The sequence below is a fragment of the Somniosus microcephalus genome, chromosome 28 (assembly GCF_052327205.1).
Source record: "Somniosus microcephalus isolate GS21.2 chromosome 28, FLI_Smic_1.0, whole genome shotgun sequence".
Classification (NCBI taxonomy): domain Eukaryota; kingdom Metazoa; phylum Chordata; class Chondrichthyes; order Squaliformes; family Somniosidae; genus Somniosus; species Somniosus microcephalus.
Window position 1 is genome coordinate 37419899 of NC_141014.1, and position 27678 is coordinate 37447576.

At 47.4% G+C, this 27678-nt stretch overlaps 1 protein-coding gene across 1 annotated transcript in view; it reads right to left on the reverse strand.

Annotated features, from left to right (window-relative positions):
• Positions 1 to 27678, reverse strand: part of LOC147099603 (voltage-gated potassium channel KCNC1-like) — a 102873-nt gene that overhangs the window by 45307 nt on the left and 29888 nt on the right. The window lies entirely within an intron of this gene.

A 27678-nucleotide genomic window follows, 5' to 3' on the forward strand; every position in this document is an offset into this window, starting at 1 on the left:
TTCTTGGGACACTGGCACCAGTACTGGGACAGGAGGGAGCTGTTCCGTTGGGACGGACTCCACTTGGCCAGTGCTGGGACTAGAGTCCTGGCGAATCATATAACTAGGGCTGTAGAGAAGGCTTTAAACTAATTAGTGGGGGGGGAGGTTTCTAGAGAGCAAATAACAGAAATGACAACGGAGAAGGTCATAGACTTAGGTAGCAGTGGGGAAATTAAAAAACAGAACGTGTCAGGAAGGGACAGAAGGTATGGAGTAAAAGGTAAAGTAGTAAAAGGGGAAAAAACAGGAACTAAGTGTCACAAAACATATTTGAAAGTTCTTTATCTGAATGCACGTAGCATTCGTAACAAAATGAATGAGTTAACGGCACAAATAACTACATATGGGTATGATCTTGTGGCCATTACAGAAACATGGCTGCAGGGTGACCATGACTGGGAATTAAACATACCAGGTTATTTAACAATCAGGAAGGACAGGCAGGAAGGGAGGGGAGGTGGGGTGGCTATGTTAATAAAGGAAGGAATCACTATAATACAGAGAAATGATATTGGGTCAAAGGAGCAGGGTAGTGAAACAGTTTGGGTGGAGATAAGGAATAATAAGGGGAAAAAAACACTAGTGGGCGTAGTCTATAGGCCTCCGAACAGTTGCAACTCTGTTGGACGGAGTATTAATCAGGAAATAGTTGAGGCTTGTAATAAGGGAACAGCTATAATTATGGGGGATTTTAACTATCATATTAACTGGACAAATCAAATTGGGCAGAGCAGCCTTGAGGATGAGTTCATTGAGTGTATTAGGGATGGGTTTCTTGAGCAGTATGTAACTGAACCAACCAGGGGGCAAGCAACCTTAGATCTGGTCCTGTGTAATGAGACAGGATTAATTAAAAATGTCCTAGTAAAGGATCCCCTTGGAATGAGTGACCATAACATGGTTGAATTCCATATTCAAGTAGAGGGTGAGAAGGTTGGATCTCAAACAAGCATGCTGAGCTTGAATAAAGGAGACTATGAATGTATGAGAGCGGAATTGATTAGAGTGGACTGGGAAAATAGATTAAAGGGTAAGACGGTACATGATCAGTGGTGTACATTTAAGGAGTTATTTTACAACTTCCAAAAAAAATATATTCCACTGAGGAAAAAAGGGTGCAAAAGAAGAGATAGCCATCCATGGCTAAGTAAAGTAATTAAGGATAGTATCCGACTAAAAACAAGGGCATATAAGGTAGCCAAATCTAGTGGGAGGATAGAAGATTGGGAAGTCTTTAAAAGACAGCAAAAAATAACTCAAAGATTGATTAAGAAAGGGAAGATAGATTATGAAAGTAAATTAGCAAAAAATATAAAAACAGATAGCAAAAGTTTTTATAGTTATATAAAAATAAAAAGGGTGGCTAAAGTAAATGTTGGTCCCTTAGAGGATGAGACCGGGAAATTAATGGTGGGAAATATGGAGATGGCAAAAATGCTGAACAAATATTTTGTATCAGTCTTTACGGTAGAGGACACTAAGAATATCCCAACACTGGACAAACAGGGGGCTCTAGGGGGAGAGGAGCTAAATACGATTAAAATCACTAAGGAAGTGGTACTTGGTAAAATAATGGGACTCAAGCCGGATAAATCCCCTGGACCTGATGGCTTACATCCTAGGGTCTTGAGGGAAGTGGCGGTAGGGATTGTGGATGCATTGGTAATAATTTTCCAAAACTCCCTGGACTCAGCAAAGGTCCCGGCAGATTGGAAAACTGCTAATGTAACACCCTTATTTAAAATGGGTAGTAGGCAGAAGGCTGGAAACTATAGACCTGTTTGCCTAACATCTGTGGTTGCTAAAATGTTAGAGTCCATTATTAAGGAGACAGTAACGGGACATTTGGATAAACATAATTTAATAGGACAAACTCAGCATGGTTTCATGAAGGGGAAGTCATGTTTGACAAATTTGCTTGAGTTCTTTGAGGAAGTAACATACAGGGTGGATAAAGGAGAACCAGTGGACGTAGTGTATTTAGACTTCCAAAAGGCATTTGACAAGGTGCCACACAAAAGATTATTGCTCAAGATAAAAAATCACGGGATTGGGGGTAATATTCTGGCGTGGGTGGAAGATTGGCTCTCTAACAGAAAGCAGAGAGTTGGGATAAATGGTTCGTTCTCAGACTGGCAATCAGTAGCTAGTGGCATTCCGCAGGGGTCAGTGCTGGGTCCCCAACTCTTTACAATCTATATTAACGATTTGGAGGAGGGGACTGAGTGTAACATATCAAAGTTTGCAGATGATACAAAGATGGGAGGGAAAGTAGTGAGTGAGGAGGACATAAAAAACCTGCAAAGTGACATAGACAGGCTAAGTAAGTGGGCAGAGATTTGGCAGATGGAATACAATACTGGAAAGTGTAAGGTTATGCACTTTGGCAGGAAAAATCATAGAGCAAGTTATTATCTTAATGGCAAGAAACTGGAAAGTACTGTAGTACAAAGGGATCTGGGGGTCCTGGTGCACGAAACTCAAAAAGTTAGTATGCAGGTACAGCAAGTGATCAAGAAGGCCAATGGAATGTTGGCTTTTATTGCTAGGGGGATAGAATATAAAAACAGGGAGGTATTGCTGCAGTTATACAAGGTATTGGTGAGACCGCACCTGGAATACTGCATACAGTTTTGGTGTCCATACTTAAGAAAAGACATTCTTGCTCTCGAGTCAGTACAAAGAAGGTCCACTCGGTTAATCCCGGGGATGAGGGGGTGGTCATATGAGGAGAGGTTGAGTAGATTGGGACTCTACTCATTGGAGTTCAGAAGAATGAGAGGCGATCTTATTGAAACATATAAGATTGTGAAGGAGCTTGATCGGGTGGATGCGGTGAGGATGTTCCCAATGATGGGTGAAACTAGAACTAGGGGGCATAATCTTAGAATAAGGGGCTGCTCTTTCAAAACTGAGATGAGGAGAAACTTCTTCACTCAGAGGGTGGTAGGTTTGTGGAATTTGCTGCCCCAGAAAGCTGTGGAAGCTACATCATTAAATAAATTTAAAACAGAAATAGATAGTTTCCTAGAAGTAAAGGGAATTAAGGGTTACGGAGAGCGGGCAGGAAATTGGACATGAGTCTAGGTTCGGAATGGTCATGGCCCTGTGGGTAGTGGAGCGGGCCCAGGGGCCGTGTAGCCTGGTTCTGCTCCTACTTCTTGTGTTCTAATTCTGTGTTAGATTTCAGGAGATGGTTTTATTCCTGTTCCTGGCTGGGGTGGAGATCGCCTTTACAGAAGGTAAGTACTGTAGAAAATATAGGGACAGAGTGATCTCCTGGACGAGTTTCGATCGCCTAGATGGGTCGGAGAGGAATTTCCCAGATTTTTTCTCCCAAATTGGCCATTGGGTTTTATATCTGGTTTTTCGCCTCTCCCGGGTGATCACATGGGTTCGAGTGGGATGGAGAGTGATAGAAGATTTGAGGTTAGGATCAGATCAGCCATGATCTTATTGAATGGTGGAGCAGGCTCGAGGGGCCGATTGGCCTACTCCTGCTCCTATTTCTTATGTTCTTATTCCTCATTTCTGATTTAAATGGGCGACCCTTTATTCTGAAACGATGTCTCCTAGTTCTAGATTCCCCTACGAGGGGAAACATCCCCTCTGCATCTACCCTGTCGAGCCCCTTCAGAATCCTGTATGTTTCAATAAGATCCCCTCTCATTCTTCTAAACTCCAATGAGTATAGGATCCCCTCTCATTCTTCTAAACTCCAATGAGTATAGGTCATGTGACAAAACTTCCAGGAATATGCCCAACCACAGTTAGCAGCCCAATCAGCGCTGGAAAACGAATCTTTAAAAAGCGCTGTGTCTTGCTGTTGTGGACCTCAACTTACTTGTTAAAACTGTCACTTCAACCTCCCTTAGTGGCCTCAAGGCACCACCAGGCCTGGCACTAAAGTCTTGTAAATCAGAAGACCCCAGCGGTTATGATCCTGTGTTAACCAATCTGGACAGGAACACATCCGCAGGATCCATCAAGTCTCAGTGCCCCTGGGCTCGGGGGGGAAGGAAGGGAGTGGGGAGGGGGAACCATCAGCCAGGCGTCTTGCTCCTGATCATCATCCTGTGACTTGGGGCTGGAAAGCGTGCATGTGTGACTATAGGAACATAAGTTCTTGGCTGATGCAGAGAGCACATCATATGGAAGGTAAGTGGATTAACAGTTAACCGACGCACGGTGAATGTGATCTCCTGGACTTTTTTTTTTAATTCGTTCACGGGATGTGGGCGTCGCTGGCAAGGCCCAGCATTTATTGCCCATCCCTAATTGCCCCTTGAGAAGGTGGTGGTGAGCCGCCTTCATGAACCACTGCAGTCCGTGTGGTGAAGGTGCTCCCACAGTGCTGTTAGGGAGGGAGTTCCAGGATTTTGACCCAGCGACGATGAAGGAACGGCCGATATATTTCCAAGTCGGAATGGTGTGTGACTTGAAGGGGAACTTGGAGGTGGTGGTGTTCCCATGCGCCTGCTGCCCTTGTCCTTCTAGGTGGAAGAGGTCGTGGGTTTGGGAGGTGCTGCCAAAGAAGCCTTGGCGAGTTGCTGCAGTGCATCTTGTAGATGGTGCACACTGCAGCCACGGTGCGCCAGTGGTGGAGGGAGTGAATGTTTAAGGTGGTGGATGGGGTGCCGATCAAGCGGGCTGCTTTGTCCTGGATGGTGTCGAGCTTCTTGAGTGTTGTTGGAGCTGCATTCATCCAGGCAAGTGGAGAGTATTCCATCACACTCCTGACTTGTGCCTTGTAGATGGTGGAAAGGCTTTGGGGAGTCAGGAGGTGAGACACTCACCGCAGAATACCCAGCCTCTGACCTGCTCTTGTTGCCACAGTATTTATGTGGCTGGTCCAGTTAAGTTTCTGGTTTTGGTCGCCTGAGGGACAATGTTCTCATGCGGGCCGCTCACCAGCTTTTACACCGTGAGTACCGTGCATGCGTAGAAATTTAAAGGGGCCGCGCATTAAAAGAAACAGACCACGCAGAGCAAAGCGCAGCTTAAAGGGAACATTGCCGAGGAGGTCTTCAACTGAAGAGAGCTTTCTCAGAGTTTTTCTTTTCATTATTGGCCCTGGGGTTTTTATCTCTGGTTTATTGCCTCTCCCGAGAGATTACATGGCTGCAGGGAGGTACATAGATACATAGATACATAGAAGATAGGAGCAGGAGTAGGCCATTCGGCCCTTCGTGCCTGCTCCGCCATTCGATGAGATCATGGCTGATCTTTTAATTCAGTATCCCGTCCCCGCCTTCTCTCCGTAACCCTTAACCCCTTTTGCCCGTAGAAATATATCTAATTCCCTCTTAAATATATTTAATGAGCTGGCGTACACTGCCCTCTGTGGCAATGAGTTCCACAGGTTCACCACTCTCTGAGTGAAGAAATTCCCCCTCATCTCTGTCCTAAATGGTTTAGCCCTTATCCTTAAATTATGTCCTCTAGTTCTGTTCTCACCCGCCAAGGGAAACATTCCTTCTGCATCCAGTCTGTCTAGACCTGTCAGAATTTTATACACTTCTATGAGGTCCCCTCTCAATCTTCTAAACTCCAGTGTGTACATCCCTAAACTACATAGTCTCTCCTCATAGGTCATTCCCGCCATTCCTGGTATCAGCCTGGTGAATCGCCGCTGCACCCCCTCCATGGCAAGAACATCCTTCCTCAGATGAGGCGACCAAAACTGTACACAGTACTCGAGGTGTGGTCTCACCAGTGCCCTGTACAGCTGCAGCAAGGTATCCCTGTTCCTGTATTCTAACCCTTTTGCTATGAAGGCCAGCATACCGTTTGCCTTCTTGACCGCCTGTTGCACCTGCATGCTCGCCTTCAGTGACTGGTGTACAAGAACACCCAGGTCTCTCTGTACTTCCCCCTCTCCCAATCTATTGCCATTTAAATAATAATTTGCCCTCCCGTTCCTGCACCCAAGGTGGATAACTTCGCACTTGTCCACATTATAGTGCATCTGCCATTTATCCGCCCAATCGCCCAGTCTGTCCAAATCGCTCTGGAGCTTCCTGGTCTCTTCCTCTGAGCCCACCCCCCCTCCTAGTTTAGTGTCGTCTGCAAATTTGGAAATGCTGCATCCGACTCCCTGATCCAGGTCATTAATGTAAATTGTGAACAGCTGGGGGCCCAGGACAGATCCCTGTGGTACCCCACTTGTTACTGCCTGCCATTCAGAAAATGAGCCGTTTATTCCAACTCTCTGTTTTCTATCTGACAGCCAGTTCCCTATCCACGCCAAAACTTTCCCCTTTATCCCATGAGCCTCAATTTTCCATGCTAATCTTTTATGTGGGACCTTATCGAAGGCCTTTTGGAAGTCCAGGTACACCACATCTACTGGCTCTCCCCCATCTATTCTACCAGTTACTCCCTCAAAAAATTCCAATAGATTAGGTAGGAAGTGTCTCTTCACGATGCTCCACCCATCATGAGTTTGGGGCAGGCTTGCCAGACCAGCTGGTCTTTTCATTAATATCACATCAGATAGAGTGAAACGGGGCTATGATAGCCCTCATGGTCGAACAGCTAGCAGAGTTCTTGCCCCTTGAACTGGGCTGGAAGTTAGGCACGTGCGAACATCACTTGGAGCGAATAGATTGGACTTGGTGCGAAGGTCCCCGTGGTTGAACAGCTAGCTGATGCTCACCGTCTCATATAGAGGTGAGTTGGGCCAGTTGGGGAGGGGTACCAGAGGGGCTGCTGTGATTGGCTACAGAACAAAAGTGACTGCACTGCAAAAGTAATTCATTGGCTGTACAGCGCTTTGGGATGTCCTGAGGCCGTGAAAGGTGCTATATAAATGCAAGTTATTTTTTTCTCAAATGGGGAGCTGGGGATTAAAAATCCAATTTGTTTCTGGTTGTGTTTGTTTTCGAAGTAGAGTTTTGATGTTAGCATCATCTGAGAATTATAACAACAAAATCCGTGCCAAAATTAGATGGCAGCTTCAATATTGAAATCAAAGGCAGATGCCTTTATTACACTTGTTAACTGAAGAAAGACTTGCATTTCTATAGCGCCTTTCACAACCTCAGGACGTCCCAAAGCACTTTACAGCCAATGAAGTGCTTTTTGAAGTGTAGTCACTGTTGTAATGTGGGAAATGCGGCAGCCAATTTGCGCACAGCAAGCTCCCACGAATAGCAATGTGATAATGACCAGATCATCTGTTTTAGTGAGGGATAATTATTGGCCCCAGGACTCCCCTGCTCTTCTATTGAAATAGCGGTCACGGGATCTTTTACATCCACCTGAGAGAGCAGACGGGGCCTCAGTTTAACGTCTCATCCGAAAGACGGCACCTCCAACAGTGCAGCACTCCCCTGGAGTGTCAGTCTAGAATTTGTGCTCGAGTCTCTGTAGTGGGGACTGTGAACCCACAACCTTCTGACTCAGAGGCGAGAACGCTACCCACTGAGCCACAGCTGACACATAACCAGCTAGGACTGATGTGATTCTTTCTATTCACATTGAACAGGTTTGAAAGGGATTTGCTTTGCAGGAGATGTGTGACATTCCCATTGTCCATGTGGCCATGGTGATGTGACTGACCCACCACATGCGTTGGCTACAAGCCTCAACCAAGAATAAGCTTCTTAAATGCTGGTTGCTTGTGGACTATCACCTCCCTGCTACAGGAAGCCCAACTCCAGGCTCAACGAGTGACTGGAATGAAGTAGTTAACATGGCCCAGAATCTGAATGGGAAGAGGTTTGGTCCATTGGGACTCCATTGTATAGAGTCCCAATGGACCAAACCTCTTCCCATTCACTCCCATTGTATAGCGTCCCAATGGATGAAACCTCTTCCCATTCACTCCCATTGTATAGAGTCCCAATGGACCAAACCTCTTCCCATTCACTCCCATTGTATAGAGTCCCAATGGACCAAACCCCTTCCCATTCACTCCCATTGTATAGAGTCCCAATGGACCAAACCCCTTCCCATTCACTCCCATTGTATAGAATCCCAATGGACCAAACCTCTTCCCATTCACTCCTATTGTATAGAGTCCCAATGGACCAAACCTCTTCCCATTCACTTCCATTGTATAGAGTCCCAGTGGACCAAACCCCTTCCCATTCACTCCTATTGTATAGAGTCCCAATGGACCAAACCTCTTCTCATTCACTCCCATTGTATAGAGTCCCAATGGACCAAACCCCTTCCCATTCACTCCCATTATATAGAGTCCCAATGGACCAAACCTCTTCTCATTCACTCCCATTGTATAGAGTCCCAATGGACCAAACCTCTTCCCATTCACTTCCATTGTATAGAGTCCCAATGGACCAAACCTCTTCTCATTCACTCCCATTGTATAGAGTCCCAATGGACCAAACCCCTTCCCATTCACTCCCATTATATAGAGTCCCAATGGACCAAACCTCTTCTCATTCACTCCCATTGTATAGAGTCCCAATGGACCAAACCTCTTCCCATTCACTCCTATTGTATAGAGTCCCAGTGGACCAAACCCCTTCCCATTCACTCCCATTGTATAGAGTCCCAATGGACCAAACCTCTTCCCATTCACTCCTATTGTATAGAGTCCCAGTGGACCAAACCTCTTCCCATTCATTCCTATTGTATAGAGTCCCAATGGACCAAACCCCTTCCCATTCACTCCTATTGTACAGAAACCCAAGGAGTTATGATTTCTCCTGTTCAATCCCACTCTTTGGAATTCTTTTTCACCAACTAATGCAAAACATCCGGAGCCAATCAAAATAAACTTTAAAAATATATACATATCTAAACATAAATCCAGGTCACAACACTCTCAGCTGCCATCACCCACCGAGTGCCAGCCAATCTCTTGCAGGATGGACTTGTACTCAAACCCAACAGACACGGATAAACCAGATACAAGATGGCTCCGGCTGTAGCATCATCTTCTCTTTGTCCAATTTAGTTCAAAAGCCTCCGATAGATTCAAACTCGAGTCCCGCAAATGGGACCAAAATTGTGGATTGCTGCAAGTGAGTGAATTCTGGCCAGCTCAGCATCAGTTTGGATTCTTCCCCATTAGATGCAGTCTGTTTCCTATCAATCCTGTGCCAGAGAAACCGCTTCACAGTCTAATCACTTTTGGGTAAAATCTGTGCTTTTGTTCCGCCTTTTGCGCTGTTTGTGTTGAGAGAGTGGGACAGAAATTGCCAAACTCTCTGTAATTACATGCCATTCAAAGCCAAGGGGAAGCATAATCTCATCGAGGCAATTTCACATTTACCATAAGTCTAATCGACATAAATATTAATCTTCTGAATTGTCGCATGATCCTAAATAATACAAACTGAGGTATCTGTGCACCAACTGAGGCCTCACTTTACTCTAGGGTCTCTGACATTCTTTCTTATCTCTACTTTGCTCTTCACCAATTTCCTCCCCCCCACCACCCACCCCCCCCCCCCCGTTTTCTCCTACATGATTCCTTGAGGCTGATTTAAACATTCGATGAAGCAAATTGGGCACCAAATAATCTTACAGGCGTAAAAAAGTGATGAAGTGAGAAAAGGTTGCAGCAAGAAAGAAAGGCTTGTTTCTATACAGCGTCTTTCACGACCACCGGACGTCCCAAAGCGCTTTACAGCCAATGAAGTACTTTTGAAGTGTAGTCACTGTTGTAATGTAGGAAGCGCGGCTGCCAATTTGCACACAGCAAGCTCCCACAAACAGCAATGTGATAATGACCAGATCAAATGGTTTTTTTTAAGTGATGATGGTTGAGGGATAAATATTGGCCCCAGGACACCGGGGATAACTCCCCCGCTCTTCTTCGATATAGTGGCCATGGGATCTTTTACATCCACCTGAGAGAGCAGGCGGGGCCTCGGTTTAATGTCTCATCCGAAAGACAGCATAGAGTCATAACAGCACAGAAGGAGGCCATTCGGCCCATCAAGTCCGTGCCGGCTCTCTGTAGAGCAATCCAGTCAGTCCCATTCCCCCGCTCTATCCGCGTGGCCCTGCACGTTTATTTCCCTCAAGTGCCTATCCAGTCTCCCCTTGAAAACACTGAGTGTCTCCGCTTCCACCACTTCCGTCGGCAGCGAGTTCCAGGTCCTCACCACTCGCTGCGTAAAAAAGTTTTTCCTCACGTCCCCCCCTGTATCTCTTGCCCAAAACCTTAAATCTGTGTCCCCTAGTCCTTGTACCATCAACTAGTGGGAACAGCCTTTCCCCGTCTAGCCTATCCAAACCCGTCATAATCTTGTACACCTCTATCAAATCACCCCTCAACCTCCTTTGCTCTAATGAAAACAAATCCAGCTTCTCCAACCTGTCCTTGTAGCTAAGATCCCCCATCCCCGGAACCATTCTGGTAAATCTCCTCTGCACCCTCTCAAGGGCCTTCACATCCTTCCTAAAGTGTGGTGACCAGAACTGGACGCAATACTCCAGTTGTGGCCTAACCAGCACTTTATAAAGGTTCAGCATAACTTCTCTACTTTTGTACTCAATACCCCTATTTATGAAGCCCAAGATCACATGCTTTGCTAACGACTCTCTCAATATGTCCCACCACCTTCAGGAACCTATGCACATTAACTCCCAGGTCCCTCTGTCCCTGCACACTCTTTAAAACTGTGCCATTAAGTGTATATTGCCTCTCCCTGTTCCTTCTGCCAAAATGCATCACCTCACACTTCTCTGTATTAAATTCCATCTGCCACTTGCCTGTCAAATTCTGCGAGCCTTTTTATGTCCTGTTGCAGTCGATTGGTATCCTCCTCACTGTTTGCCACACCCCCAAGTTTGGTGTCATCGGCAAATTTAGAAATTCTACTCTATATTCCAATATCCAGGTCATTTATATATATCAAAAAAATCAGTGGCCCCAGCACTGACCCTTGGGGAACACCACTGTCTACCATCCTCCAGTCTGAAAAACAGACGTTTACCACAACTCGCTGTTTTCTGTCCTTAAGCCAGTTCCTTATCCAAGCTGCCACTGACCCACCTACTCCATGAGCCTCAATTTTGTTAACCAGTCTTCAGTGTGGTACTTTGTCAAACACCTTCCGAAAATCCATGTAGACAACATCCATTGATTTCCCTTCATCAATCCTCCCTGTCACTTCATCAAAAAATTCAATTAGATTAGTCAAACACGACCTGCCTTTTACAAATCCGTGTTGGCTCTCCTTAATTTGCTTAAACCTCTCCAAGTGCCCGTTAATTTTTTTCTTGATTATTGTTTCTAAAACTTTACCCACCACTGATGTTAAACTGACCAGCCTGTAATTACTAGTCATGATGTGGAGATGCCGGATCATGGCTACTATCGACACCACAAACTGCCGGCTCAAAGTGGAGAGGATCTCCAAGAAGATCGCGCATATCGACACAGAAGTGATTTCAAATAAAGCTGTTGGACTATAACCTGGTGTTGTGTGACTTCTCACATTTGTAATGACTAGGATTATCCTTGCACCCATTCTTGAACAATGGTGTCACATTTGCCACTTTCCAATCCTCAGGAACCTCCCTCGTCCAGTCCTCAATGTTTTTAAGCCATGTTTCCGTTATTGCTACAAAAACATATTGCCACACAGCTAATTGTGCTTGTAGCTCACCAACCTTATTCACTACACTTTGTGCATTTACATACATGCATTCTAAACCCATTTTTGAATTTTTCGTAGTCTTTCTTAGTCTGCTTCTCTCTAATATTGTACTACTACCGCCTCTAGTACTTTCTAGTACTATCCAACACACTCACTCTTTTATGCACCTTATTCCTCTTTTCTACTCCTATATGCTGGTGCCCGTCCCCCTGCCAAGCTAGTTTAAACCCTCCCCAACAGCACTATCAAACCTCCCCGCGAGAATATTGGTCCCGACTCTGTTGAGGTGTAACCCGTCCGGCTTGTACAGGTCCCACCTTCCCCAGAAACGGTCCCAATGCCTCAGGAATCTAAAGCCCTCCCTCCTGCACCATCTCTCCAGCCACACATTCATCTGTTCTATCCTCCTATTCCTGTACTTACTAGCATGTGGCACCGGGAGTAATCCGGAGATTACTACCTTTGAGGTCCTGCTTTTTAATCTCTCTCCTAGCTCCCTAAACTCTGCCTGCAGGACCTCATCCCTCTTTCTGCCTACGTCGAGGTACCGACATGGACTACGACCTCTGGCTGTTCAACCTCTCCCCCCAGAATGCCCTGCAGCCACTTGGTGACATCCTTGACCCTGGCACCAGGGAGGCAACATACCATCCTGGAGTCACATCTGCGGCCGCAGAAACGCCTGTCTGCTCTCCTAACTATCGAATCCCCTATCACTATTGCTCTTCCATTCTTCTTCCTCTCCCCCTGTGCAGCTGAGCCACCCGTGGTGCCATGGACTTAGCTCTGGCTGCACTCCCCAGAGGAACCTTTGCCCCCACCAGTACTCAGAACAGAATACTGGTTGGAGAGCGCGATGCACTCCGGGGACTCCTGCACTACCTGCCTGGTCTTCCTCTTCTGTCTGGCGGTCACCCATTCCCTCTCTGCCTGCACACTCTTAAGCTGTGGGGGTGGCCACCTCTAGAAACGTGCTATCCACGAAGTTCTCAGCCTCGTGGATGCACCTCAGTGAATCCAGCTGCCGCTCAAGCTCTGAAACACGGAGCTCGAGTTGCTGTCGCTGGTGACACTTCCTGCACATGTGGTCGTCCAGGCCACGAGAAGCGTCCAGGACTTCCCACCTGGCACAGGATGTGCACTCCACGGGAACGAGCTGCCCTGCCATGCCTCTAGTTACCAGATTAATTAACTAAAGTTTTTAGTATATCCCTCTGCCCTTAGTTAAAGACTAAGAGACAACAGACAAAAAAAATACCAGTGATACTCACCGGCCCCGAATCTGAATAGCAAATAAAAATGGTGTAACCTTTACCAACCAACCAGTTACCAGCTATCCTGTGACATCACTCGGTGTGTTTTTTTCCTTTGCAGCTGCCGTTGCCGGTGAGTCTGGGCCTCGCTCGCTCTCCCACTCCTCATACACCTCACTGTCCTCGCTCAGGCTCCACCCAGGGCCGCGCTCTCGCCACAGCCGGTGAGTCTGGGCCTCGCTCTCCCACTCTCCCGCTCCTTATACACCTCACTGTCCTCGCTCAGGCTCCACCCAGGGCCGCGCTCTCGCCACAGCCGGTGAGTCTGGGCCTCGCTCTCCCACTCTCCCGCTCCTTATACACCTCACTGTCCTCGCTCAGGCTCCACCCAGGGCCGCGCTCTCGCCACAGCCGGTGAGTCTGGGCCTCGCTCTCCCACTCTCCCGTTCCTTATACACCTCGCTGTCCTCGCTCAGGCTCCACCCAGGGCCGCGCTCTCGCCACAGCCAGTGAGTCTGGGCCTCGCTCTCCCACTCTCCCACTCCTTATACACCTCGCTGTCCTCGCTCAGGCTCCTCCCAGGGCCGCTCTCGCCACAGCCGGTGAGTCTGGGCCTCGCTCTCCCGCTCAGGCTCCTCCCAGGGCCGCTCTCGCCACAGCCGGTGAGTCTGGGCCTCGCTCTCCCACTCTCCCGCTCCTTATACACCTCGCTGTCCTCGCTCAGGCTCCTCCCAGGGCCACTCTCGCCACAGCCGGTGAGTCTGGGCCTCGCTCTCCCACTCAGGCTCCTCCCAGGGCCGCTCTCGCCACAGCCGGTGAGTCTGGGCCTCGCTCTCTCACTCTCCCGCTCCTTATACACCTCGCTGTCCTCGCTCAGGCTCCTCCCAGGGCCGCTCTCGCTGCTGCCGCTGCCGGTGAGTCTGCTCCATGTCTCTCCAGAGAACTGGCGTCCCTCATCCCTGGTGCCATTCTAGTAACTCTCCTCTGCACCCTCTCCAAGGCCTTGACATCCTTCCTAAAGTGCGGTGCCCAGAATTAAATACACTAACTCAAGCTGAGGCCTAACCAGTGTTATATAACCTACCATAACCTACTTGCTTTTGGATTCTATTCCTCTATTAATAAAGCCAAGGATCCCATAAGTCTTTTTAACAATCTTCTCAACTTGCCCTGCCACCTTCAAAGATTTGTGTACATACACCCCCAGGTCTCTGTTCCTACACCCCCTTTAAAATTGCACCCTTATGTTTATATTGCCTCTCTGCATTCTTCCTACCAAAATGCATGACTTCACACTTCTCTGCGTTAAATTTCACCTGCCACTTGTCTGCCCATTTCACCAGCCTGTCTATGTCCTCCTGAAGTGTGTTACTATCTTCCTCGCTGTTTACTACATTTCTGAGTTTTGCGCCATCTGTAAACTTTGAAATGGTGCCCTGTGCACCCAAGTGCAGGTCATTACTATATATCGAAAAGAGCAGCGGTCCTAATACCGAACCCTGGGGAACAACAACGTATACTTTCCCCGCAGTCTGAAAAAAACACTGTTCACATAGAGACATAGGGATTGGGCCATTGAGGTGGGATTGGAGGCATGTGGGGGGTTAAAATCTCGAAATCGGGGGGCACGGACCCATCCCGCCCCCAACCCGCCTCCATGCCAGTTTCAAAGGAGGCGGGTACCCGCCCCGCACTGGGACCCACCTCCCCGAGGCGGGAAGGGGATTAGTGCCAATTAACTGCCTGTTAACAGGTAGTTTTTAGCCTAATCCCTATTTTTATTCCTGAAGTGTGGGATTCCCGACGGCTCCAAACCACGCCAAATTAGCGAGGCGGACCGTCGGGCTGAAGGGCTTGGACGGTTCGAGATGTCCGGTGTTCAGGTGAGTGATGGGTGCATGAGTGAAGAGGTAAGTGTGTTTGGTGTGTGTAAAGTGTTTAAAGAAGTTTAATTACCTTTACTTACCTTTACAGCCTTCCTTCCTTCAGGTCTCGGGAGTCCCTCATCTCACCGGCACAGAAAGCAGAATGGCCGCGAGCTGTCAAAAGTTGCAGCATTCAGCTTTCTGTTCTGGAGAGATCTCTAAATCAGCCTGAGAGGAAGGAATTAACTTGGAGTACAGATTGTCAGTGTTTGACAGCTTCAAAGAGCTGTGAAACGCTGATATTTCATCTGTCAAAAGCTCTTGACAGATGAAATGTCAATCTGTGACATCACCTGTTGCCGGGTGGCCCTTAATTGGCCTGCTGAGCCCGCTGGGCGGGCACAACAAGGTCAATCAAGTGAAAATCGCGTGGTCAGACGAAAGGCCTTCGACCTGAAACGTTAACTCTGTTTCTCTCTCCACGGATGCTGCCTGGCCTGCGGAGTTTTTCCAGCGTTTTCTGTTGTCTTAAAATTAGTGCTAGGCTGTTTAGGAGTGAAATCAAAAAGCATTTTTTTCACACAAAGGGTAAAGGAAACCGGCAACTCTCTCCCTCAAAAGGCTGGGTCAATGGAAACTATTGTGACCGATAGATTTTTGTTGGGTAAAGGTATGGCGGTATTGGGGCTGAATGGCCTCCTCTTGTTCCTACATTTCTAGTGCAGGAACTGTTACAGCCCCAGGAGTGTCAGCCGTGACTCAGTGGGTAGCACACTCGCCTCTGAGTCAGAAGGTTGTGGGTTCAAATCCCACTCCATGAGACTTAAGCACATAATCCAGGCTGACAGTCCAGTGCCAGTACTGAGGGGGTGCCATCTTTCGGATGAGACATTAAACCGAGGCCCTGCCTGCTCTCTCAGGCAGATGCAAAAAAAGCCCAGGGCACTATTTCGAAGAAGAGCAGGGGGGTTCTCCCCGGTGTCCTGGGGCCAATATTTATCCCACAACCAACATCACTAAAACAGATTATCTGGCCATTATCACATTGCTGTTTGTGGGAGCTTGCTGTGCGCAAATTGGCTGCTGCGGTTCCCACATTACAACAGTGACCACACTTCAAATTAGTACTCCATTGGCTGTAAAGCGCTTTGAGATGTCCAGTGGTCGTGAAAGGTGCTATATAAATGCAAGTCTTTCTTTTTATTTGGAGTAAAGGCGGGTAAATGGAGTTGAGGTACAGATCAGCCATGATCTAATAGAATGGCGGAACAGCCACGACGGGCTGAATGGCCTCCTCCTGTTCCTACATTCCTAGTGCAGGAACTGTTGAGGCCCAAGGAACATTTGACAGCTTTACACTGTCCTTGAAGCTTAACATAATGTTGTGCAGTATATCAGAACGCACAAGGAGCTGTACGGTTGCATGCTGAATAGCACAGATATTCTATACACCCAGAAGAACAATATGCCGACTGTTGAAAACAGCCAAGAATCAAAAGCCGCCGTGACCACTGCTGCTGTGGTTTGAACTATTGGGCGGTCAGATAACGTGAAGCAAGACACATTTAGCCACTTATTAAACCACCTGGTGCCACGTGCTTCATCCCTGGAAACATGGGTGTGAATCCGTGGCGACAGAGGACAGAACGAGGTGGTATAGCAACTTATATTTATATAGCGCCTTTAATGTAGTAAAACGTCCCAAGGCGCTTCACAGGAGTATTTTTTAAACGAGCGTCTTAAAGGAGGAGAGAGAGGCGGAGAGGTTTAGGGAGGGAATTCCAGAGCTTAGGGTCCAGGCAGCTGAAGGCACAGCCGCCAATGGTGGAGCGATTATAATCGGGGATGCTCAGAGGAGCGCAGATATCTCGGGGGGTTGTGGGGGCTGGAGGAGGTCACTGAGATAGGGAGGGGGCGAGGGCCACGGAGGGATTTGAAAACGAGGGTGAGAGTTTTAAAATCGAGGTGATGCTTAATCGGGAGCCAATGTTGGTCAGTGAGCACAGGGGGTGATGGGTGAACGGGACTTGGTGCGAGTTAGGACACGGGGCAGTGAGCACAGGGGGTGATGGGTGAACGGGACTCGGTGCGAGTTAGGACACGGGCAGCCGAGTTTTGGCTGACCTCAAGTTTACGGAGGGTAGAACGTGGGAGGTCGGCCAGGAGTGTGTTGGAATAGTCAAGTCTGGAGGTAACAAAGGCATGGATGAGGGTTTCAGCAGCGGATGCACGGAGGCAGCACGTTAGACTCAGAGCTGAGCCTTCAGAAGGATTGAGCCACGAAACATTCAACTGCTCTGAATGCAACGTATGAACAGGCACATAGGTGAGTGCGCGCCATAGGAAATTCACACATTACTGCATCGAGTTCGCCAAATTCAGATCATAACCACCGCTCTCTACATTACAACAGTGGCCACGCTTCAAAAGTACTTCATTGGCTGTAATGCGCTTTAAGATGTCCTGAGGTCGTGAAAGGCGCTATATAAATGCAGGTTCTTTCTTTCTCCCAGCGGGTGCTGGCAATGGTTATCATAGAATCATAGAACGGTTACAGCACAGAAGGAGGCCATTCGGCCCCTCGAGCCCGTGCCAGCTCTCTGCAAGAGCCCTTCAGCTAGTCCCACTCCCCCGCCCTTTCCCCGTAGCCCTGCAAATGTTTTTCCTTCAGGTACTTATCCAATTCGCTTTTGAAAGCGGTGATTGAATCTGCCTCCACCACCCTTTCAGGCAGTGCATTCCAGATCCTAACCACTCGCTGTGTAAAAAAGTTTTTCCTCCTGTCGCATTTGGTTCTTTTGCCAATCACCTTAAATCTGTGTCCTCTGGTTCTCGACCCTTCCGCCAATGGGAACAGTTTCTCTCTCTCTACTCTGTCTAGACTCCTCATGATTTTGAACACCTCAATCAAATCTCCTCTCAATCATCTCTGCTCCAAGGAGAACAACCCCAGCTTCTCCAGTCTATCCACGTAACTGAAGTCCCTCATTCTGCGAATCATTCTTGTAAATCTTTTCTGCACCCTCTCTAAGGCCTTCACATCCTTCCTAAAGTGCGGTGCCCAGAATTGGACACAATACTCCAGTTGGGGCCGAACCAGTGTTTTATAAAGGTTCATCATAATTTCCACACTTTTGTACTCTATACCTCTACTTATGAAGCCCAGGATCCCATAAGCCTTTTTAACCGCTTTCTCAACCTGCCCTGCCACCTTCAACGATTTGTGCACATTTACCCCCAGGTCTCTGTGTTCATGCACTCCCTTCAGGATTGTACCATTTAGTTTATATTAACTCTCCTCATTTTTTCTACCAAAATGTATCACTTCGCACTTTTCTGCATTAAATTTCATCTGCCACGTGTCCGCCCATTCCACCAGTCTTCCTGAAGTCTATCACTCTCATCCTCACTATTCACTATACTTCCAAGTTTTGTGTCATCTGCAGATTTTGAAATTGTGCCCTGTACACCCACATCCAAGTCATTAATATATATCAAGAAAAGCAGTGGTCCTAGAACCGACCCCTGGGGAACACCACTGTACACCTTCCTCCAGTCCGAAAAACACCCGTTCACCACAACTCCCTGTTTCCTGTCACTTAGCCAATTCCGTATCCATGCTGCCACTGTCCCTTTTATTCCATGGCTTTCAACTTTGCTGGCAAGCCTATTATGTGACACTTTGTCGAACGCCTTTTGGAAATCCATGTGCACCACATCAACCGCATTGCCCTCATCAACCCTCTCTGTTACCTCATCAAAGAACTCTGTTGTAGCCATTTACACCTCCTCTGGACCGATCTTTTGTTTCTGCCGAAAGGTCATCGACCTGAAACGTTAACTCTGTTTCTCTCTCCACAGAGGCTGCCTGACCTGCTGAGTATTTCCAGCATTTTCTGTTTTTATTTCAGATTTCCAGCATCCGCAGTATTTTGCTTTAGTCTCGCCTTTTGTTTCTTTACTTGTGCCATTAACGTCTCCTTTCGCCTTGCACCATCATCCCTTTTGTCATTTAATCTCTCCTGCCTTCCGCCCTATCACAGACCTTCCCTTTTGTTCTCTCCTCCCCTCCCCCCTTTCCCCGTCTCCGCACTTGCTTAAAAACCTGTTACATCTCCAACTTTTTCCAGTTCTGACGAAGGGTCATCGACCTGAAACATTAACCCTGTTTCTCTCTCCGCAGATGCTGCCTGACCTGCGGAGTAGTTTCCAGCCTTATCTGTTTTTATTATAGGAACAGGAGTTGGCTATTCAGCCCCCCGGGCCTGTTCCGCTATTCAATTAGATCATAGCTGATCGGTACCTTGACTCCATATCCCTTGATATCCTTACCTAACAAAAATCTATTAATCTTATTTGTGAAAATTTCTACTGACCCAGAATCCACAGCCGTTTGGGGGCGAGAATTCCAGATTTCCACTACGCTTTGTGTGAAGAAGTGCCTTTTGATTAAGTCGTTCTTGATTTCATCCGGCAGTGGAAATAGTATCCCCGTATCTACCCTATCAAATCCTTCGATCGGATCGCCCCTCAATCTCCTTATACTCAACGGAATAGCAGCTAAATCTCTGCAAGCTGTCCTCATAAATTAACCCTCTGAGCCTAGTATTCTGAAACGCCCGGGAATCAGACACAAGATTGCCGAACATTCGGAAGTATAACTGGGATCTGATTGCCCGAGAGCACAATGTGTATTCACAATGGGCCGAATTTTTTTGCGACCCCCCCCCACCCCCCTCGTGTGCGTATGAGGCGCACGCACGCACCAGTAGGGGCCGCGCACGGGCCGGGTTTAGACCACGCGAAGCGCACGCGCTGAAACCCAGCACTTGCGATGTCAAGAATCTTCTTGACAGATCATCCGCCTGCCCGGGAGAAGGGCCTCCGCGGGTGGAGAGTTGCGCTTTCTGGGCAACCTCCGTCGTTGAAAGGCCGCAAAATTCCTTACGCCTGGTAAGGCCCGCTTTTACCAGCATAAGAGTTTAAAATAACATCAAAATATATTTTTTTCAATCATTTAAAAGAACCTGTGCAATAAGGTATGGCAATTTTTAGCCCCTTTAAAACATTTACATTTATTTTTCAAAAAATTAAACCTTTGTTTAAAATATTTAATTAAATGGCATTTTAATTAATTTTATGTATGGAATCTGAGGAAGGATGTTCTTGCCATGGAGAGAGTGCAGCGAAGATTCACCAGACTGATACCTGGGATGGCGGGAATGACGTATGAGGAGAGATTGGGTCACAGAATCACAGAATCACAGAAACCTCACAGTGCAGATAGAGGCCATTTCGGCCCATCGAGCCTGCACCGACACATATCCCACCCGATCCCCGTAACCCCTACACCAACACCAACACATATCCCACCCTATCCCCGTAACCCCACGTATTTAATCCCCCTAACACTAAGGGTCAATTTTATCATAGCCAATCAACCTAACCCGCACATCTTTGGACTGGGTCGATTAAGAACATAAGAACATAAGAAATAGGAGCAGGAGTAGGCCAATCGGCCCCTCGAGCCTGCTCCGCCATTCAATAAGATCATGGCTGATCTGATCCTAACCGCCAATCTACTATCACAGAACCATCTCCTGAATCTAACAGAATTAGACACACGAAATAGGAGCAGGATCAGGCTACACAGCCCCTGGGCCCGCTCCGCTACCCACAGGGCCATGTCCGATCCGAACCTAGACTCATGTCCAAATTCCTGCCTGCTCCCCGTAACCCTTAATTCCCTTTACTTCTAGGAAACTGTCTATTTCTGCTTTAAATTTATAATGATGTAGCTTCTACAGCTTTTTGGGGCAGCATATTCCATGGACCTACCACCCTCTGAGTGAAGTAGTTCCTCCTCATCTCAGTTTTGAAAGAGCAGCCCCTTATTCTAAGACTATGCCCCCTAGTTCTAGTTCCACCCATCATCGGGAACATCCTCCCCGCATCCACCCGATCCAACCCCTTCACAATCTTATATGTTTCAATAAGATCGCCTCTCATTCTTCTGAACTCCAATGAGTAGAGTCCCAATCTACTCAACCTCTCCTCATATGTCCATCCCCTCATCCCCGGGATTAACCGAGTGAACCTTCTTTGTACTGACTCGAGAGCAAGTATGTCTTTTCTTAAGTATGGACACCAAAACTGTATGCAGTATTCCAGGTGCGGTCTCACCAATACCTTGTACAACTGAAGCAATACCTCCCTATTTTTATATTCTATCCCCCTAGCAATAAAAGCCAACATTCCATTGGCCTTCGTAATCACTTGCTGCACCTGCATACTAACCTTTTGAGTTTCGTGCACCAGGACCCCCAGATCCCTTTGTACTTCAGTACTTTCCAGTTTCTTGCCATTAAGATAATAACTTGCTCTACGATTTTTCCTGCCAAAGTGCATAACCTCACACTTTCCAGTATTGTATTCCATCTGCCAAATCTCTGCCCACTTACTTCGCCTGTCTATGTCCCCTTGCAGGTTTTTTATGTCCTCCTCACTCACTACTTTCCCTCCCATCTTAGTATCATCTGCAAACTTTGATATGTTACACTCGGTCCCCTCCTCCAAATCGTTAATATAGATTGTAAAGAGTTGGGGACCCAGCACTGACCCCTGCGGAACACCACTAGTTACTGATTGCCAGTCTGAGAATGAACCATTTATCCCAACTCTCTGCCTTCTGTTAGATAGCCAATCCTCTATCCATGCCAGAATATTACCCCCAATCCCGTGATTTTTTATCTTAAACAATAATCTTTTGTGTGGCACCTTGTCAAATGCCTTTTGGAAGTCTAAATACACTACGTCCACTGGTTCCCCTTTATCCACCCTATATGTTACTTCCTCAAAGAACTCCAGCAAATTTGTCAAACATGACTTCCCCTTCATAAAACCATGCTGACTTTGTCCTATTAAATTATGATTATCCAAATGTCCTGTTACTGTCTCCTTAATAATGGACTCCAAAATTTTACCTACCACAGATGTTAGGCTAACCGGTCTATAGTTTCCAGCCTTCTGTCTACTGCCCTTTTTAAATAAGGGTGTTACATTAGCAGTTTTCCAGTCTGCCGGGACCTTTGCTGAGTCCAGGGAGTTTTGGAAAATTATTACCAATGCATCCACAATCCCTACCGCCACTTCCCTCAAGACCCTAGGATGTAAGCCATCAGGTCCAGGTGATTTATCCGCCTTGAGTCCCATTATTTTACCGAGTACCACTTCCTTAGTGATTTTGATCGTGTTTAGCTCCTCCCCCCCTTTAGCCCGCTGTTTGTCCAGTGTTGGGATATTCTTAGTGTCTTCTACAGTAAAGACTGATACAAAATATTCATTCAGTGTTTTTGCCATCTCCATATTTCCCACCATTAATTTCCCGGTCTCATCCTCTAAGGGACCAACATTTACTTTAGCCACCCTTTTTCTTTTTATATAACTATAAAAACTCTTACTATCTGTTTTTATATTTTTTGCTAATTTACTTTCATAATCTATCTTCCCTTTCTTAATCAATCTTTTTGTTATTTTTTGCTGTCTTTTAAAGTTTTCCCAATCCTCTATCCTCCCACTAGATTTGGCTACCATATATGCCCTTGTTTTTAGTCGAATACTATCCTTAATTTCTTTACTTAGCCACGGATGGCTGTCTTTTCTTTTACACCCTTTTCTTCTCAGTGGAATATATATTTTTTGGAAGTTGTAAAATAACTCCTTAAATGTACACCACTGATCATGTATCGTCTTACCCTTTAATCTATTTTCCCAATCCACTCTACTCAATTCCGCTCTCATGCCTTCATAGTCTCCTTTATTCAAGCTTAGCACGCTTGTTTGAGATCCAATCTTCTCACCCTCTAATTGAACATGGAATTCAACCATGTTATGGTCACTCATTCCAAGGGGATCCTTTACTAGGACATTTTTAATTAATCCTGTCTCGTTACACAGGACCAGATCTAAGGTTGCTTGCCCCCTGGTCAGTTCAGTTACATACTGCTCAAGAAACCCATCCCTAATACACTCAATGAACTCATCCTCAAGGCAGCCCTGCCCAATTTGATTTGTCCAATTAATATGATAGTTAAAATCCCCCATAATTATAGATGTTCCCTTATTACAAGCCTCAACTATTTCCTGATTGATACTCCGTCCAACAGAGTTGCAACTGTTCGGAGGCCTATAGACTATGCCCACTAGTGGTTTTTTCCCCTTATTATTCCTTACCTTCACCCAAACTGTTTCATTATCCTGATCTTTTGACCCAATATCATTTCTCTGTATTACAGTGATTCCTTCCTTTATTAACATAGCCACCCCACCTCCCCTTCCTTCCTGCCTGTCCTTCCTGATCGTTAAATAACCTGGTATGTTTAATTCCCAGGCATTGTCACCTTGCAGCCATGTTTCTGTAATGGCCACAAGATCATACCCATATGTAGTTATTTGTGCCATTAACTCGTCTATTTTGTTACGAATGCTACGTGCATTCAGATAGAGAACTTTCAAATATGTTTTGTGACACTTAGTTCCTGCTTTTGCCCTTTTTATTACTTTACCTTTTACTCCATACCTTCTGCCCCTTCCTGACATGCTCTGGTTTTTAATTTCCCCACTGCTACCTAAGTCTATGACCTTCTGTGTTGTCATTTTTATTATTTGCTCTCTAGGAACCTCCCCCCCACTAGTTAGTTTAAAGCCCTCTCTACAGCCCTAGTTATATGATCCGCCAGGACTCTAGTCCCAGCACTGGCCAAGTGAAGCCCGTCCCAACGGAACAGCTCCCTCCTGCCCCAGTACTGGTGCCAGTGTCCCAGGAAGCAAAACCCATTTCTCCCACACCAGTCTTTGAGCCACGCATTTAACTCTCTAATTTTATTTGTCCTAGCCAAATTTGCTTGTGGCTCAGGTAATAATCCAGAGATTATTACCCTTGAGGTTCTGTTTTTTAATTTGACCCCTAGCTGCTCATACTCCTTTAACAGAACTGGCTTCCTAGTCCTATCTACGTCGTTTGTACCAACATGGACCACGACAACTGGATCCACCCCCTCCCACTGCAAGTTTCTTTCCAGCCCAGAGGAGATGTCCTTAACCCTGGCACCGGGTAGGCAACACAGCCTTCGGGACTCTCGCTCTCGGCTGCAGAGAACTCTATCTATCCTCCTAATAATACTATCCCCTACCACTACAACATTTCTATTTACTCCCCCCTCTTGAATGGCCCCCTGTTCCACGGTGCTGTGGCCAGGTTGCTCATCCTCCCTGCAGTCCCTGCTCCTGTCCCCACAGGGAGTAAGAACCTCGAACCTGTTGGACAACAGCAAGGGCTGCGGCTCCTCCAGCTCTACCTCCTGGATCCCCGTACCTGCCTCACTCGTAGTCACACCGTCCTGTCCCTGACCATGGGCTACATCTGAATGAATTAACTTCATAGGTGTGACCACCTCCTGATACACAGGGTCCAGGCACTTCTCCCCCTCCCTGATGTGTCGCAGTGTCTGAAGCTCAGACTCCAGCTCATCAACACAGAGCTGGAGTTCCTGTAGCAGCAGACACTTGTCACAGACGTAATCACCGTGAGCCTCAATGGGGTTCACCGGCTCCCACATCTCGCAACAGTAACACATCACCTGCTCCATTCTATGTAATTAATTAAATTTTTTATTGTTAGTTATGGACACCCTCTGCCCGATTTTAGATGCTAGTATCCCCTTTAATTAATTGGATTTAAATTAAATCAATCCCTCTAGTTACACCAGTTAAATGGTTTACCAACAGTCATCTGCACCAGAAAGGCCTTATTAACTACAACCCACAGAGTTAAAGTTTGAAAAGAGCACCTAACACCCCACTTACCCTAACTCACACTTACCCAAACTCACAGCACTCTTTCATGACTCGCACTCAGTGCTTGCTCGCACTAGGACTGGTCTTTTTATACTGTTTGTTTGTTTACAGCCAAATGAGTCACCCCTGCTGATTGGTTAGAAAACTTTGGGCTTATACTCGCTGGAGTTTAGAAGAATGAGAGGGGATCTCATTGAAACTTATAAAATTCTAACAGGACTAGACAGACTAGATGCAGGAAGGATGTTCCCGATGGCCGGGGAGTCCAGAACCAGGGGTCACAGTCTAAAGATAAGGGGGTAAGCCATTTAGGACAGAGATGAGGAGGAATCTCTTCACCCAGAGAGTGGTGAACCTGTGGAATTCTCTACCACACAAGGCAGTTGAGGCCAATTCATTAAATATATTCAAGAAGGAGTTAGATATATTTCTTAATGCTAAAGGGATCAAGGGATATGGGGAGAAGGCAGGGACAGGGTACTGAGTTTGGATGATCAGCCATGATCTCATTAAATGGCGGAGCAGGCTCAAGGGGCTGAATGGCCTACTCCTGCTCCTATTTTCTATGTTTCTATGGCCTAGAAATTGAGTTTGCACTGCGCCGGGGCTTAACGCCGGAAATTTAGCGCCGGTGCTAAGTCGGCTGTGCGCGCCAAAAATTCAGTAGCGCCGCGCCCAAACGGCTGCCGGCGCTACTGAAGGCTGTTTGTGCCTGAAAACTGGCGCTACGCGCCGCATTGCGGCGCTATTCCGGCGCTGCGGCGCCCGGTGCGGCAGGCTCGGGAAGTGCAGGCCTCCTCCTTCAGTTAAGGAGGAGCTGCCTGCACCCGCCCGCTGGCCGGTTAAATCGCCACAAAAATGAGCCCGGCACCTCGGGGAAGTGCCGGGCTCGCAGCCGAGAAGCATCTGTTCCGCGGGGGGGGGGGGGGGGGAGTCCGGGGAGGGAGGTGCGGGCAGGCGGCCGGCGGGAAAGCGGCCGGCCGCCGCTCCACCTTTATGTGCCGGCGCAAAGTCGTGTAAGACTCTGTTGCCAGAGTCTTAGTTGCGGCTGCCACGGGCGAGGCGGCCGCAACTGAATTTCGGCGCTGGGGCCCGTCACCACGGCAACCGGGACGCTGCGCACACCGATGACGTCATCGGTGCCGGCGCAGCGCTACCGGTGTAACGCCGATGTTGGGCCCTAGTCAATTTCAAAACCGGCTGTAAGTCCAGCGCAATGCCCTCTAGCGCCGCAAAATGGGCGCTAAGCCCACTCAATTTCTAGGCCTATGTTTCTATAAAGGTTTTTCTTTATTTATTTCAGTGTGTTGGTGCATTTTTGCAGTCATCCCCATTCATACTTTGGACAGCTCTGCGCGTACAGGAATTGTCAAAAGTATGAAGGGGGATTCCCTTCTTCCGTTGGTTCGCCTGGCTCATGTGATCCCGGGGCGCTTGCGAACCACGTGCGTCCCCGGGATACGTGGGCCTCTGCGCATTTCAAAGAGGAGAGGCCCAGGATCGCAAGCCTCAGAACCAGCAGGTAAGTTTGTAGATTTTGTTCCGATCGGAGGCATCTGCCCGCAGGAAGCCTCGGAAATTCGGGACCAATGTGAATCATTACTGGCACTAGGATGTCGGTCACACCTTATTCAGATACAAGAGGACACCAGAGCTTCCAGATGGATCAACAATTGAGTGTCTACCATTAAGAAATTGGTCCCAAAGCTCTCTTTACATGGGTCCATATGCTGTTAAAAAAAGTCTTGAAAGTCTTGCATTTCTATAGCGCCTTTCACAATCTCAGGACGTCCCAAAGCACTTTACAGCCAATGAAGTACTTTTTTTGGAGTGTAGTCACTGTTGTGATGTAGGAAACACGGCAGCCAATTTGCGCACAGCAAGCTCCCACAAACAGCAATGCGATAATGACCAGATCATCTGTTTTAGTGATGTTGATTGAGGGCCCCAGGACACCAGGGATAACTCCCGTGTTCTTCTTCAAAATAGCGCCATGGAAACTTTTACGTCCACCTTAGAAGGCAGGCGGGACCTCCGTTTAATATCTCATCCAAAAGACCCCCGGCAGTGCAGCGCTCCCTCAGTACTAGCTCCCCTAGCTTCTGTGCTCAAGTCTCTGGAGTGGGGACTATGAACCCACAACCTTCTGACTCAGAGGCGAGAGTGCTGCCCACTGAGCCACGGCTGACACCTAATGCAGTTAATAAGGTGCTGAGCCATACAGACTAGGAAGGCCCCGAGTTCCCCGTCCAGTCTCTGCTCCGCTGACTGACTGATCGCAGTCAAGGGCTCGACAACTGGCCTCAACGTCATTGCGCTATCGAAGGGAAAATCTCCCATGGTTCCCGTTCCTGATCACTATCTAGTGACCCCTGTGATTGCACGTAGACTAACGTGACAATAGGCTGAGGTCCCAGCTGTAATGGCCCCCATGGTAGAACAGTCCGCCAACACTCATTTCCAGAGGCTGCCATGTAAGTGAGATAATTGGCCGCGGTACATTTTTTGCGGGGTTGGTGCCCACGGAACTTTATCCCAACAGGAAAGTGGGGAGTGCCAGGCAGTAGCGTGGACTAAAAGCACCACTTGCTAACAGGCAACGTTGGTATGTGTGTACGTCAAACACAATCCCACACGGCCAGAAACCAGCAAAGCCTTCCCTTGAATGGAAAATGTCCCCATCCAAAGCAAAATGGTTTGAAACATGCCAACGTCTCCCTGGCTGACTGAGACTTGTGCGTTCCAGTTGCATCTTTGCAAACAATATATATTAATGATCTAGACAAGGGAACTAGATGTAATATCTCCAAGTCTGCAGACGACACAAAGCTGGGTGGGCGTGTGTGCTGTGAGGAGGATGCAGAGAAACACCAGTATGATTTGGACAGATTGGGCGATTGGGCAGATGCATGGCAGATGCAGTATAATGTGGATAAATGCTCAGAAAGTCGGGACTTGCAATGTTACCGACCCGCATCTGACCGCAGATTCCTCCGAACACCCTTGCAGCCTTGGAGTATGCGTTAGAATCTAAACCAGTTAGGAGAATTGATAGCAAAATTGTTCCACGGAAGCTCAGCG